The 13,641-nt window shown below is 39.8% G+C and overlaps 1 pseudogene; it reads right to left on the bottom strand.

Moving 5' to 3' along the window:
* Positions 1–13,641, bottom strand: part of LOC149188240 (uncharacterized) — a 126,916-nt pseudogene that overhangs the window by 91,305 nt on the left and 21,970 nt on the right.

The following is a 13,641-nucleotide window of genomic DNA, read 5'->3' as shown; positions in this document are numbered from 1 at the left end:
AAATCCCCTCAATGGATTCAGAAGGTCCTTTATAGTCAGAATGGATTGTTGGATCACTGAGAATGAGCTCTGGTAGCTCTTGCAATTGCCTCCAACCTCTAGTGGCTTCTGAACTATAGAATCAATATTCTTGGATGGAACTCCCCATGAAGATGACCTCTTCAACTTCTATCGATCATTCCAATAGCTTCAGAAGGATCTATTTAGTCTAGCTAGCCTCTTGGTTCACTCTCAAGCTCTGCTTCTGTCTCTCTGAACTCTCTGCAAAACTCCTTTGTAATCCCTGTTTCCCTTTGGAATTTGGAATCCATCATCTGTCAATTATTCTGTCTCTGCTTTTATTTGATAGCTCAACCAAATTTAGCTATCGCACCTGACTTCCACTAAACTTAGCACATTCGATAAACTCTAGCCATTCTTCCAAGCTGACCGTCAGAGGTAGCCATTTATATTACTGCAACTGCTGGGCGCACTTATGTGCGATATAACCCCGACAGTTAGGGACATTAAGCCATTGAGATCTTATGGTTGGGCTCATCCTGGACCATCGATTTGTCTCGTCTTCCAACGGTTGTCGCGTCATCTGATGGCCAACTTGCCTGGACAATCTCCACCATAGATGTGACCCCACTTGATCCAATGAACATTGCTCATATCACGCAGATTTCCTACACGAACGATATCTAATTGAGGGTGCGTGATAAGAGTAGTTTTACTCTACTATGTGTTGCTTGCTGAATGGAATCACATGCTCTTGGCCAATTACCCCTTCCAGCCTTTCACCCGCGTGATATACCATTTACCACTTTGGCCAATACAACCCACGTGCTTTATTTGGATTTAATGAAAAATCACTTTATAAAAGGTTTTGTGCTTAACTAAGAATTTATCGCTTTAGCAAAGGATTTAGCGCTTAACAAAGGTTTTGCGCTTTAAGGTCAAATGAACCTTTTTAACCCTTTAACCTCTTAACCATAGTTCTTTAACCTTGGTTCTTGACCGCGGTTGAAGTCTTGGATCATTGTTTGATCACTCCTTCTCACTGAGAATATTTTGGACCCCAAAAGACTGATACACTGATCTGAACAGTAGATGAGAGTATGAAATCCTCTTCTTTCAGCCTCCATACACTTTCCCTACATGACTAGTGCCTATGAACCAAAACTTTGAAGCTTTCCTTCTTGGATGCACTTGTTCTCCTGTTAAGAATTGTCCTCCTGTTAAAAATGGTTTTCCTTCCTGAATTCATGCAGAACTCCTACTGAGAAGGTTACAGAAGGAAGTTTGAACCTCTATGCCTTTATCATTGATCCAAGGTGCTTCAAACAACTGTACGATTACATATTCTTAACAGAAATGTACATTTGTACCAGTTATAGTATGCTTTTCTGACATATTGTTAAAAACAACAAAATACAAGAAAACAACTGGATGGCCTAGACTATTGCTTCATCAAAAGGAACATATTTCACATCTTGTGAATCACTGTCATGGCTTTACATCTTTGTACAAATGATTGACTAGTTAACAAGCCAACAAAAACATGCCTTTACAACAATTGACCCTTCAAGTCAAGAATGTAAAATGAACTTAAGGATTCTTTTTCAAAGATGAAACACTTCATCACTTTCTCCCTTTTACAATCTTGGAAACCAAATCAATTTTTCCCAAGTCAATATTACATTACATGCAGTTTAAAAAGAAAAACAAAGCAATCAACCCTTCACATTAATTACACATACATGTTTAGGTACAAGGAAATCATCAACAAACCTATTTTCACACATATCTTTCTCATGCATGCTCTCCATCCTTCAACTTTGTCTTAAACACAATGTTCTTTCAAAGCTGAAATGAATATAATGTTTGTAGCAATAAAGTGAGTCTACATACTCAACTTTACCATTCACCTTATTGGTAAACCCCGCAACTTGCATCTCATTAGCAAAGAAATGCATCAAATCAAAAGACATGCAACCTTTAATTAGTTAAGAACTCTATCCATTTCTTACCAATCCATTTCAAAGGTGCCTCCTTTGTCTACTTATTGACTTTAGCCTGTGAATCATCCTGCAACACATCAATTATGGAAAATTCCTCTCCATTCTTGCCATTCTCTATTTCCACCTTCTTCGGATTTTGTGGAAGCAATTTTGGATTCAGAGTCCAACACTTTTCAGCAATGTGTCCTTGCTTATGGCAGTAAGTGCAATGCATGTGCATCTTCTTGACAGCATGATTTGCCTTGTCCAGTGAACCTTTGGCTTCTTGTCTCCCTTTCTTCAATAGTTTCCTATATGTGGCCATTATCTTCCAACATCTAGAAACACTATGGTTATACAAACCACAAAAGGAACATGCAATTCTTTTCCCATGCTTATGCAGAAATTTTTCATGCTTTACATAATCAAAAGGAATATGATTAAAATAAAATCTATACCTTTCTCTGTCACCTTTTTTACCTTCATGAGGAGGTGAATCGAATGAAGAAGTGACTTCCTTTGGAACACCATCAATCTCTTCAATGCTTTCAGAGATTTTACAACTCTCTGGTTCAAGTGCCTACTTATGAACACTTTCTTCCTACAAATTATGTTTCAAACTATTCAATTTCTCAAGAATACAATATTTACACTCTTGAGGTAGAAGACTTGACACAAAACTCCTTCTAGGAACCGTTTCAATTTCCTTCATGGCTGCATTTGAACTTTCTCCATCAGCTTGTCCATAGCCAAGACCCAAATACTTAGGCCTTTCCTCAACCATTATTGGCTCAACTATGCCCTATGCATGTTTGTCCACTCCTTTTCCTTCATAGCCCATTGGTGACATCAACTTGGACCCTATGCCTCTTGTATGTTTTTCAAAAGAACCAACATTTATATTCTCAAAGGAAATTGAAGAAATACTGGAATTGTTTACCTATTCTGCAAGTTGATACTTGACTACAGCTTCTTTGGAAATAAGGAGCTGTGTCTCCAACTCGTGCATCTTTTCCAAGTTCATATTTGCAATATGAAGTTGGCTTTCCACTTCTTGCAATCTATCAAAAAACAACTGCTTCTCTTCCTTCATGGAATTCAACTGCTCTCGCAATATGATGCTCTTCCTTCCATCCTCATTAATTTCTCTCACCATATTCATCATGATGAACATGTCTTGCTTCAAGTCTTCATCAAATAATCTTGTGAAGGAGGAGGATTTTGAGAACTCACTTGTAGAAGTTGTCATTATAACAATGAACAAAAGAACTTCAACACAATTCACAAAGAGCTTGTTCAAGCAATCTTTAGCAATCAAACCTCTTGTGATTCAAGGATTGCCTTGAGGTCCTTGGGGTAAGGAGAATGCCTTCAGCTCTTCTTCCTTCTTGTCCTCTCCTGGACTTAGCTATCAGTAGCTTTCCCTTCACCTTTGCAAACTCAAACAATAGTCAGTTTACAAACAATCAAACAGTCAAATCATTTGTATTGTTTAAACACCTTTCAAGTCAAACAAGCAATCTATTCTTTGTCAATCAACCGTCTATGCTTCTGTCAATCAAGAAGCTAGATCTGATACTACCTAATCTGAAATGGGGTTCTAACTTCTGGTCATACTTACAAGAACCTCCCACTCCAAAGCTTAACAAATTTATGATCTAGCTTAGATTGACAAATGCGGAATTAAGGACTTGAATTAGGTGTATGTCCTTGTTTATACTGTTTAAGTGCTTATTTTCTTATGCTAATATTAAAGACAAATAATAGTAAAATGCAGCAAATAGACAATCACACATAACAACAATATAATATAGGAGTTCACCTTGATATCATGGGCTACATCTCCTTGAGCACTAGTCAACTTGACTAGGCTCTTTGGGATTATGGTAAAACTTCTTTTACAAGTTCCACACTCAACTCCAAAGGTTTACAACTGAACCAATGGGATTATAATACCATCTTATCCCTAGCTATCCTTACTCTGTAGACAGATCTAGGCTTCTCTGGACTAGATTCCTTCAATTAGTACACTGAGCTGACTTGAGCTTCTGGATGGCACTAACTCCCTCAGAATTCTGGTAACTATCTTTGGAACTCCTTCTTCTGTCTTTGGCACACATCAAACACCAAAAACAAATTGATCATTACATCATTTGTTGTTCTAAAAATTCACTTTAGCATCTTGGCCCATATAAGCCTTAGATGGTTCTGAAAATCCCCTCAATAGATTCAGAAGGTCCTTTACAGTAAGAATGGACTGTTGGATCACTGAGAATGAGCTCTGGTAGCTCTTGTAACTACCTCCAACCTCTGGTGGCTTCTGAACTCCAGAATCAATCTTCTTGGATGGAACTCTCCATGAATATGACCTATTTAGCTTTTATGGATCATTCCATTAGCTTCAGAAGGCTATATTTAGTCTAGTGAACCTCTTGGTTCACTCTTGGGATCTTCTTCTGTCTCTCTGGACTCTCTACAAAACTCCTCTGTAATCCTTGTTTCCCTTTGGAATTTGGAATCCATCATCTACCAACTATTATGTCTCTTCTTTCATTTGATAGCTCAACCAAATATATCTGTCTCACCTAACTTCCAATCAACTTAGCACATTCGCTAAACTCTAGCCATTTCGCCAGGCTGACCGTCAGAGGTAGTCGTTTATATTACCGAAACTGCTGGGCGCACGTATGTGCGATATAACCCCAATGGTTAGGGACATTTAGCCATTGAGCTTTTGCGGTCGAGCTCATCCTAGACCGTGGATCTGTTCCTTCATCTAATGGCTATTGAGTCATCCGATGGCCAACTTGCCCGGATAATCTCCGTCGTAGATGTGACCCCACTCGATCCAATGGACACCGCTCATATTGTGCAAATTTCCTGAATGAATGATATCTGACTGAGGGTCTGCGATAAGAGCAATTTTGCTCCACTACGTGTCGCTTGCTTAATGGAATCACATGCTCTTGGCTGATTTCTGCTTCCAGCCTTTAACCCGTGCGATATACCATTTACTGTTTTGGCCAATACAACCCACGTGCTTTATTTTGATTTAATGAAAAATCACTTTATAAAAGGTTTTGCACTTAACCAAGAATTTAGTGCTTTAGGAAAGGATCTAATGCTTAACAAAGGTTTTTGCCTTTAAGGTCAAATGAACCTTTTTAACCCTTTAACCTTTTACCCTTAGTTCTTTAACCTTGGTTCTTGACTGCGGTTGAAGTCCTGGATCATTTTCTGATCACTCCTCCCCATTGAGAATATTTTGGACCCCAAAAGACTGATACACTGATCTGAACAGTAGATGAGAGTATGACACCCTCTTCTTTTAGCCTCCATACACTTGCCCTGCATGGCTAGTGCCTCTGAACCAAAACTTTGAAGCTTTCCTTCTTGGATGCACTTGTTCTCCTGTTAAGAACTGTCCTCCTGTTAAAAATGGTTTTCCTTCCTGAATTCATGCAGAATTCCTGCCGAGAAGGTTACAGAAGGTAGTTTGAACCTCTCTGCCTTGATCATGATCCAAGGTGTTTCAAACAATTGTAAGATTACATCTTCTTAATAGAAATGTACATTTGTACCAATTATAGTATGTTTTTCTGACATATTGTTAAAAACGAAAAAATACAAGAAAACAATTGGATGGCCTAGACCCTTGCTTCATCAAAAGAAACAGATTTCACATCTTGTGAATCACCATCATGGCTTTACATCTTTGTACAAATGATTGACTAGTTAACAAGCCAACAAAAACATGCCTTTACAACAATTGACCCTTCAAGTCAAGCATGTAAAAAGAACTTAAGGATTCTTTTTCAAAGATGAAACACTTCATCACTTTCTCCCTTTTACAATCTTGGAGACCAAATCAATTTTTCCCAGGTTAATATTACATTACATGTAGTTTAAAAAAAAACAAAGCAATCAACCCTTCAAGTTAATTACACATACATGTTTAGGTAAAAGGAAATCATCAACATCCCTGTGTTCATGCATATCTTTCTCATGCATGCTCTCCATCCTTCAAATTTCCCTTAAGCACACTGTACTTTGAAAGCTAAAATGAATATAATGTTTGCAGCAATAAAGTGAATCTACATACTCAACTTTACCATTCACCTTATTGGTAAACCCTTGCAACTTGCATCTCATTAGCAAAGAAATGCATCAAATCAAAGACATGCAACCTTTAATTAGTTAAGAACTCTAACCATTAATTACCAATCTATTAACACTCAGGTTGTTCCATTTGACTCCTAAGGGAATACGGCCGAGGTAACCACAAACCAACTTTGGATTACAGGTTCTAGCCTACTTGCAATCAGAGAGGGCTCTCTCTTTTTGATTTAGCTTTGTTTTGGGTATTTTAGGCTAGTTATGAAGTATAGAATTTTGTTTGAAATTTGGTTGTCAGATATTTTCTAAAGAAGGGTTTGTGATGCTCAAAGAGGTTTCATTCCATTGGGCAACTGGAGTCCATGATTGAGTATTACTTAGTGCATGTGATAAAGATGGTGTTAATGCAGAGCTAGATAGGTATTCATGAAACAAACATTCAATTTAAAGAAAACAGTATGGCCTCACACAATAAAAGGCAGTGAGGATTTCTTTCACTGAGATAAGGGTTAAATACTATTCAATAGCAAACGAGAATTCCTGAATAGAGTTGGCTATGAAGATTAGAGCAAATGAGAGCATTCAAGATTTCCACATTTACAACTAATCCTGAAGAAAACATAGTTAGCAAGAAAGATTGAGTTTAGGGTGTCTCAATGGACAAATCTTGAACTATTCATTTTCCTTCCTACTAAGATTATCAAACATATAGCATAGATGAGTTATGTAAACAGATAAAACAAAGACATGGTTAAGAAAACACTTATTGCATCATGAGATAACACGAGAGTTCTGCAACAGCCAACAACCCCATCATAACATGTCCAAGCAAAGCCAAGTTGAGAAAACCAACAGCTTCTTGTATTATACTTCTCAGAATATACAACCAAGTTCTTCAGAACAAATAAACAACAACCCCAAATAAGCTAAGCGGGGGCGTATATATACAAAATTATCTTACAAAATATCTCAAAGATGAGTCATTGACTCATAACTTTCCCTACTAACTCTCAAAAATAGTGGATACAATAGTTATTTCTATTAAAGCAGATTGATTACAGCTGTTCATTCCTATCAGAGATCTTTGAATTTTGGAGCGCATTGGGACGGTTGAGCGCCTTTGCATTGATTTTGAGAATTCTTGCCTTTATGCTGCCCTGTCACAATGTTGTTGTATTGGACACATCAGTTGCATTATCCAGCTATACCCAGTCACTGTCCTTTTCATCCAGCTGCCTTCCACTGTCGCTTCCAGGTAGATTTGATACATGAGTCATTTAAAAAATGCTGACTCGCGGTTGATCAAAGACTTTAGACCAAAATTAATTCATCAAAGTAAAGTTTCTATCATACTCCTCCACCATTCTTCAGTGGGCAATTGGTGCCTCTGTATTTTAATCAAAGTTTCATCAACTTCAATATATTTGTAATAATTTGGTGGTACCTCAAAAAGGTGCTTGATCTCATGCTCAATAAAGAATAGATTTTCCAGCTTGTCATAAAGATCCTGCCCAGATGGGGGCCTTGCTTCCTCTGGAGCGCTTGCAGATGCTATTATTTGATTTGTTGCAAAGTTATTGACCCTTTTGGCATAATGTTCATGTGATAAAAATCTTCCTACACTGGTCACCAAGCTGGGGAGGCCCCTGTTATGTAAAACTGTGATTTTTGCAATAAACTCATTCACTTTTGCTTGTATTTCTTGACACTTTCTCTCCAGCGTCAGGATATAATTCCTCAGGGTAAGCACCCTTTTTATCATCAAAATAGTATCAGTCCTGTCTCTAATGCCCATTCCTACCAGCTGAAGGCCAATCCGATTGTTAAGGACATTAATCATTCTGTTGGCTATTTCAGGCATACTCCCTAAAGATGCCCTGGCTCTTTGATTTTCAGCTTGAGCTCTGCTCAGGAGATCCATTTGCTCATGAATTGTTTCAATGGACTACCATTGATTTGTAATGGATTGGCCAATTTTAGCCCATAGAATTTTCTTTATATCAGCTATAGTCTTGCTCATGGTCAATTCCTTTTCCAGCTCCTTTATCTTCTTTTCTAGGGTTCTTATTTCTCTTGTCCTCTCAGCCACATGCTGTTTTGATTTGTCATATTTCTCTTCCAGTTTGGCTAATTTTTCCTTGGCATCCTTTAACTCAACCATTTGTGCTTCTAGCGCCTCTAGCTCCTTCATCATGTTCTGCATACTGAGGCTGGGTGCTTGCTCTGGTGCTGCCACTTATGCTGCCACATCTGGTGCTGGTGCTGAAGGGCCCGCTTCTGATGTCTTTTCAGGGGGAGGAATTATTATTTGAGGAGCATCCTCAATATTTATAACTGGCTGAGGTGGCTTGGACACCTGTTCTCCTTCCTTTTGCTTTAGGGCTACCTCCAAGTCACCCTCTGTCTCTACCAACCTTTTATGCGAGGCCAACAGCATGGCCATCACATCCTGATCTTTTCTTTGCTGGGCAACACCTTCAGTCTGAGGGTGAAAGGTTGGTAGCAGTTTGACTAGCTTCTTCAAAGCTGCTATATCCTCATCCTTCTTCTTCATTAATGCTTGCATTCCCTTAGGGTCATTTGGATCATGCCCCAGCTCTATGATAATTTCTTCCAAGGACTTGATTCTGTTGTCCTTGGCTTGAGAGGAAGCCTTCTCTAGCTCGAATTGAGCAGTAGTGTTATGCAGGGAGTTTTGTAACCTATGTGCCAATAGATTCTTATCAGCCAATGTGGAATAAACCATCTCCCCTGTTTGTTTGTGCAGCTCTATCTGATCCATGGGATGGATGTCCTTTGCAAATACCTCTAGGTTAGTCCTGATATAGTCAGCAGCTGATTGGGGCTGCAGCGTGGTGGGCCTAAAATGACTTAGAGTCATTTTTCCTTCCGAAATATCATAGGCTACCATGAGCCTTTGTTGATTTGTTGGCGCCATCTTGAGCAGTTGGTTATAGAGTTGGTATCTAATTGGCTCATTTCTTGCTTTTATCTCCATGAACTGCTTCTTGATGCTTGGCTCTGATCTTGACTGCTGTTCTAATGAACTAACTTCTCCTCCATGCTGTCTCTCTTGTTCCTGCTGAAAGGAACTGGCCGATGCCTCTGTGCTAGGAGCACCCATACCCACAGCTGGTCTATTAGGCGTTTCCTCCTCAGAGAAATGGTTGAGTCTTTGTCTTTTCTCCCCTTGCTGATCTGTTGAGGTAGTGAGAGGAGTTTCCCCCTACCTATCTCTCTTCCTGGTTCTCTCTTCATTTGCTGGAGTTTGTAGCACCGTGGTTTCAACTGTTACCTCCTGCCTTGGAAGGACTTGTTCCTGAGTTTGTTGCTCTGTGGTTGCAGGTGCCTCAGCCATCTCTTCTTGCTGCTCTGCTTGCTGCTCTACATTAGGAAGGGGCTCCTCTTGTTGTATCTCTTTTCCTTTAGTTGTAGTTGATGCTTGAGTAGTGGCTTGGGCAGATTGCTGGGGAGCAGCAGAAGAGGAAGCAGCTACTCCAAGATGCTTGAGTACTGGGGAGTAAACCTGTCCAAAAAATTCTAAGTCAACTGCTTTTTCTAACCCCTTGACTGTTTTTTGTGCTATTTCTTCCTTAGAACTTGCCTCCACTAGGGTGCCCTCTTTCCATTCTAACTGATTTGCATATTTTTCAATGTGTAGAATTCTGAGATGGTCATAGCTGGCAAGCCTGTATCTGACTCTCCTAAGGCTTATGAAATGATTGGGGTCATACGGTGACCAAAGGAAGCTTGTTTGTAGCTGGAAGCTCTTTAGGATTTTATCTGCTTCTTCCCAAGCTTCTTCTCTTTTGTTGAAAATGAATGGGCCTAATTGGTGCTTGATTTTCAGCTGTGCCTTCTTGTTTTTGCTATGAAAGTGGAGCATGTCTACATTTCCAAACTGCCTGAAGTATTCTAAGGCAAAAAGCCTCATGGGGACATATTTTGGCAGCCTGTATGGGGCTAGCTCACAGCCATATATTCTAATCACTGTATGGTATTGGTAAAAGTACCAATCTCCAATGCTATAGCTCTTTGAAAGCTGGAGGATCTTCTGCATCTCATCTGTGAGTCTGGGAGGAGGAGAACTCAGCAACAAGGACATGGCTGGATGGATGAATAAGTCAATGAATTCACAGTAACTGTATGGAGAATAGGAGACATGATGAAAGATTGATGACCAGAATACTACAGATCTTTTGTTTCCTTGTGCATCCAACTTCTTGAGGGAAAAAGGAAAGTTGTCAGGCTGATTGAATACTAACAAGTGATAGATGTAGGAAGTGTACTTGAACACCCTCTCCCTCTCCAGATTCATGAATTGCTCATGAATCTTATTAGCAATGAATGTAGCATAATCATATTGAACACTAGGAGGCCTTCCTGGGGTGAACATAGACAGCATAACCAAGATAGTTTCATCCACATATTCAGTTGTATTGTACCCCAGGATATAGGTGATCATATCTATAAGGATTTTGCCTACTTCATTGAGATGTACATGCAGGAAAGGAGGAGGCCTCTCAGGTTGAGAATCTGGCTGCAAGAACAATTGGGTAATTCTTGTAATTTGGGCACTGGAGAGTTTGGCACCTTGGTCTATTAGGTGTTGCATAGACAGAGGAGTCAATGACTTTGCTGACTGAAAGTGAAGCATTTGATTGATAGCTTCAGGGGTGACATAGAATAAAACAGAGCCTGAAGGACTGAGGACAACCCTTTGATTAGGGTCATAATTTGTACAGCACTGATGGATCAAATCAGGGAAAACATTGACCTGAGGAAGATAAAAGATAGGCAAGTGGGAGTCCCAAATTCTTAGGATGTCAGTTCCATTCATGTGTTTGGCTTTTAACTCATTGATCACTGGAATGTGGTACTTGCTAGACCCTTCAATTACCTCTGCCATTTGGTAGTCTCTGTCAGCAAGGGCTAACCACTCTAGACTCTTATGTGGAGCATTTAGGGGCGCGATATTCAAGGCCACAGGGGTCTCCATGCTTCACTTGTCCTTTGAACTAGATTATACTTGAATTGTGGATGAATGCGGTGCTGAGCGGTGAATTCTGATGGATGAAGAAATTTACAGGGAGAAACAGGGTAGTTTTGGTGAAATTGAGGTGAAATGCTGTCAAAGGAGGCAAAATAGGATGAATTATCTTGCAGTGGTCGTCTGCAAGGTGAGAAATGCTCGCTATGGGGTCTAAGCTTGGAGAGAGTGTAGGCAGTGCGGGAATTGAATGAATTTGGACCCTCTGATGGACATTAATTTGATTATACAGTGATGGGAGTTTTAGAATGCAGTACAATATGGTGACTTTGTGTTGTTTTTACAATGGAAGACTGAAAGAAACCAAGTTGCGCAGAAGAGAGGGTAAATACCTGGTTATCGCGCGGCCTGAAGGAGTTGATCGTGTGGAGTTCGGGGAGGTAGCAGCTCAAGGTTGAAATTTTCAAATTCGGCGAACAAACGACGTGAAATTGCATGTAGGAGACACAGTGCTCATTCGTTGAAAAATGAGAAAAATACTTTTTTGCGCAAAAATATGGAAAAATTGGTTTTTTGGCGCCTTTTTGACGGATGATGTCAGCATGATGTCATTGGTGGGGTCAGGTACGGCGGGATGACGTGGAAACTGGTGAGTGGACTGACATGGACGAGTGACGTGGCGGTCATCTCAGAAAAATGGCAAAATGGGAGCTGACGCGACGCTAATGCGGCAGTGACGTAGCGATGACGTAAGGTGGAAAGGAAATGGTGGTAAGTGGTTTTATCGGACCGCTTTTGGTACGGGCCCGGTTTGTGTCGGGAGCCGCCTGATACAATCAGAAGCCGACATGCGTCCAGGGATAGACGTCAGAAATCTGACAATATCGGGCGCTAAAGGAGGCGATCGGGGGTGGTCCGAAATCGCCGAGGACCATTGGATGGGAGGGCCCGGATCCGACGGATGATGGGACGTGAAGATGACAGAGCGATACGGCGGGGCCCGTCCAATAAACAATTATTATTTCTGGAAAATTGCGCCGGGATAAACTTTGGATAAACTGAATTTGGGGGTTTTGTGAGGTTTTAGGAATCGGTGGGTAAACAATATATACTTTTATAAGGTGCGCTAGGGCTATTAAATCAACCAGCTATTGATTTAATTCGCAAAAATAAAATATGAACACACATTTGCATTAGCGCCTGAGTTTATCATGCCTTGACCCTTTAGAGTATTAAGGCTATATCACCTGAGGGGGGAAATATATGTACTTTCTGGGATTTTTTACACAAAAATGGTATAATAATAGGGAAAAGGGGAAAATTGGGGAGCTAAATAGTAAAATTAGGGGTTAATATGGATTTGAGATGGGAGAGAGGAACTAAATACTAAGTTTAATGAGTAAACTCAGGTGCAGAAACAGATGAAAATGATCAATGATTTTACACAGGAAATGTGGCTTTCTTGTGTAATAGAAATCAACTTCTTGGCTTGATGTTGCTATAATCAACAGGTGATGCTAGGACTCAATGGGGAAATCCCATTGGACCATTTAGGGAATGTTAGAAAGAACTTTTGTGGGGAATGATGGGAAGTTAGACATGCTTCCATGCTTTGTTACCAAGGAGCCGAGTAGAGATCTCTGTTGTTGCCAATTTATGCTTTCTTTGTGAAGGCCAGCAATATGAAGGAAAACAAGCTTCTACAACCCCTTTCTACCTACCCATCTTAGTGCCTAGCATTTTTTATTACTTCAAGGAGGGTGCACTTAGACTTGCAAACCCTCAATTTCTCTTTTTCTTTTTCTTTTTCTTTTCTTTTGAATTTCTATCTAAAACTACCCTTATCACTTCCAAGGCCCCAGATTAAGCAGTTGGGAACCTTTATTCTCTACCTAACTACTAATCTGCCAAGATTAAACAGTTTGGATAGATTCTCTTTCTCTATTCTACAACATCAATTTAAACATGGTATGATCCAGATTAGACTGTTGGATCACCCATCCAGAAGTAGGACACCATCAAAACTATGTACAGACATGTTCTTTCACAGAAATATGGGATCTTTGCATCATCAAAGTAGAACATATTTGGAATTTCCCCTGCCAATCATGAAAAATGAAACCTATTGGTATAGGATGCTAACAGTGGCTCCACTTGGGGATGGTTTTTCCATATGAAAGACCAAGAACAGCAGGTCATAATGCCATAGTCCTTGACTTCTTGCCAAAACTTGGAACTTTGCTTCTTTGATGGATAAAACTGGGACTTTTCAAAACAAAATGAAAGATCTTAAAGTGGTGCCCTTTCCTTGCTTTCTTTTCAAAATCTAGAAGATGGTTCACTATTTATCTGCTGAAAACAAACTACTACAACTAACTGATAATGTACAAGGCAATCTCAAGTTATATACATGGAAAATAGTCAAAATAGTGCTTTAACATCCGGCCATTTACAGGGCCCTCTTCAACTTCAGTGTCATCCAAACTTTTCAAGAAATATGTGTTATTTCCTTGCACTGCTTGAATAACAAAGGGTCCTCTCCAAAGGGAATCA

Source organism: Pinus tabuliformis, chromosome 3_1 (assembly GCF_031772625.1).
Source record: "Pinus tabuliformis cultivar Carrire ecotype Pingquan chromosome 3_1, CPIR1, whole genome shotgun sequence".
Taxonomy (NCBI): Eukaryota; Viridiplantae; Streptophyta; class Pinopsida; order Pinales; family Pinaceae; genus Pinus; species Pinus tabuliformis.
The sequence above is the reverse complement of the archived record's forward strand: the minus strand, read 5'-3'. Positions and strand labels throughout refer to the sequence as shown.